At 41.1% G+C, this 3,116-nt stretch overlaps 1 non-coding gene across 1 annotated transcript; it reads left to right on the forward strand.

The window, feature by feature from the left end:
• The first annotated feature begins 1,902 nt into the window (after positions 1–1,902).
• Positions 1,903–1,975, forward strand: Trnaa-agc (transfer RNA alanine (anticodon AGC)). Its single transcript has one exon. It is a non-coding gene; the product is annotated as a tRNA-Ala (tRNA).
• Positions 1,976–3,116: the final 1,141 nt, after the last annotated feature.

Consider the following 3,116-nt stretch of genomic DNA (forward strand, 5'->3'; position numbering starts at 1 on the left):
GTGGTTTCGGATCAAGTAGTATCGGGACGGTAAAGAGAGGCACACTAGGAAACTTTGGACCCTCCCACATGTTGCCAAGGTTGTTTAGAGTGCGCTGCAGAAGTTTCGCTGGGGAGCCCTTCCACGTCCTCCACATAGTCCCGATCTCTCCCCTTGCGATTTCCGTATTTTTGAAGCCCTGAAGACAGACATTCGTGGCTATCAATTTGCTTCGGATGAAGAGGTGTACAGTTGGATACAATTGGATACAATCATGGTTCCATAGGCAACAGCAAACATTTTACCATGAGGGCAGTAACTGTCTTGTCTTACAGTGGGATCAGTGTATCAACAGTTATGTTGATTGCTTTTGAATAATAAACATTTTACTTACTGTTTTTCCATCTGTCCCCCTTTTATTTGACTGCCCTTTATACATTTCTATTCATACATTATCAATGATAGACCACCACCACAGGTGTCGGCAAGGGGAGGCAAGAAATGGCACTTGCCACCTCCTGGTATCTGACGTATAGACATATTTTCGTTACAAAATACGAACTCACTTCTAGATGTGGCTGGCTGTAATTGCACTAACCCGATTATCTAGCACTGCTGGCTTTGCTTGTTTGTTTGTCAGGCATTCACGTGAAATGGCGCATTTCCCTTGGCGCTGCGGTGGTTTCAGCGCTCTCCTGCAGTCAAGGCGGTTGCGAAGATTTACAGAACATAGCAAAACCAGTCATCAGTGTACGTTTTGCCCCTTCGACGAACAGCTCTTCCCGAGCTGCATTGACGGGCTAATCCGTGGATTTGGGCGCCTGTTCCCATCACAAACTGATTATGGCTGCTCTTCACCTCAGCATCCGTCCGCGGTTCCAACTACACCCAAATGCATCAATCGAAAACGTATAATACTCTTTGCTGCACTAGAACAGAAGAGAAAGATGTGTAAAAGTAGAAGGTCAAAAAGATCCCCACTCCATGTATCGGGGCTTTCTGGAACTCAATGGGATGCGACATGCAGTTACAGTGTTAAGAATTCAGCGATCCAGTTGACATGGCCGTACAGTAATGTCTCAAACAGGAGAGTTTAGGCTGTCGTGAGTCGGTTACACTGGACAATTTTAGGTTGTTTTGGGAGAGATTCTCATATTCATCTCATCAAATGCTGGCTTGAGCTATACTTTACAATAGAAAGTAGACATTTGATTAAACTTCAATCATGACAGTCGTCTTTTAAAAAATAGAGGGCATGAATATGATACAATAAATCCATTGACAGTATTAGATGTGATGTTTAGTAAACAAAACGTTACAGATGTCATTAAAGTTGAATAAGTATTTTATCGCTGAATAATGTTTACATTTTTGTTTCGGAAGTAATCTACTGAAAAGAAAGAAAGAAAAAGAAATTGAGTTGAAACTGTCAGTTATTCGGCTTACAATGCGCTTTGCTTTGCGTAGTTCTTGTTAAATTCAGCGCTGGGGTACGACGTTCTCTGTCTTACCAAATCAGAAATACCAAAACTGGGAATTTAGGAATCTTACTCCCTCTTGGATAGATTTCTGTGGATACCCACAAAAAAGTGTAGATATTAGGCTGCTTTCGAGGCGTCGATACATTCGTAAAGCTGGTTAAATGACATTGATAATGTTTATTTGCGGTAGGAAATCTGCAATAGGTATAGATAGGACTTATGCTGTCAGAGAATCACATGCCGTAGTAGAGATTACTTATTATGGGTAGCTTTCCACCAGACAGCTCAATGCTACAACTTGAGTAGCTACCAAACACTCAGGACATTTTCAATACCACAATGCTGTCGAAGAATGAATGACACACTAACAGATTTTCTGCTGTCTTTACTACGCTATACTGGTGTACAAGTCTTACAAACTTAAAGAACACCGAACATCGTCGGGGGCGTAGCTCAGATGGTAGAGCGCTCGCTTAGCATGCGAGAGGTACCGGGATCGATACCCGGCGCCTCCAAAAATTTTTTATTATTTTTCAGTTCAATAATAGGCTTATAATCATTATTATCTAACTGGTACTGACTTTAACCATCAACATTATCACATATAACATTATTCGTGAATTACGAAACGATGTTCGCTATATAGTGGAATTTTACGCTAGAACAGCTAACATTTTAGTAGTTCCGTAACAGTATTAGAAAGTTATCTTGAGTAATGTGAAAGACATTTATGGATTATGTAGTAGTAAAAGGAAGACGACACATGTTCGTATACAATGAGGAAAGAAGATTACTTACTCTCAGTTCTGTGCGTTCTGCTTTGTTTCTGATGTTATGTCGTTCGATAAATCGGTGAAATATGCCTGAAACAAAACAAAAGCAAAAAATGCAATGTCAGTCGGATTCCTAGTTCTTGATAGCTACACTCTTAAATTTAAATTATTTGCTTACTTACTTCATTCTGGTCAGTTAAGCAATTGTGGGGACAACAGGAATCTCACACATTATTTGGGCACACTCTAAAAAAAAATGAAAGTAGGAGTTTGACATCTTTACGACTACGAGGTCATAGTCACTAACGCATTGGTTAATAAACACATAATCGATTTCAACTGTAGCCATTTTCTGATATGGCAGTTTAAGTAAACTAGTGAAAAACTGCGAATATCTTCTAGGGGGTGGGGGGGGGGCAACTGCCACCCCCCCCCCCCCCCGTGCACCCACGCTGGGTACGCCCATGCGCATTTTCACAATCAAATTTGTCGTTTGAACATGAAGAAATCAACACTACTCAACGAATTCCGGTCCGAGCGGCCGGTGATGGCGGTCGTGTGTGTGTGTGTGTGTGTGTGTGTGTGTGTGTGTTTCCTTTCTGAAGAAGGCTTTGGCTGAAAGTTACACGTGTAACAGTATTTTCGTTGTGCCTGTCAGCAACTCAACGTATCATCTTTACAGCGATTAGCAGTCTATCGTTTTCCTAATATTTCTGATTCACTACTCAACAGTTTGTGTATCCTTCATCTCGCCTAAAATACACTCTTACATCACCTGAATCGGTCATTTCAAAAATCATGTTTATTAATCAGAGCGATCGTGACTATGTATATCGGCCGCAATGCACGTTTCGGGCATTTGTTTACCTACTCAAGAAATTTA

This window comes from Schistocerca nitens, chromosome 1 (genome assembly GCF_023898315.1).
Source record: "Schistocerca nitens isolate TAMUIC-IGC-003100 chromosome 1, iqSchNite1.1, whole genome shotgun sequence".
Lineage (NCBI taxonomy): Eukaryota > Metazoa > Arthropoda > Insecta > Orthoptera > Acrididae > Schistocerca > Schistocerca nitens.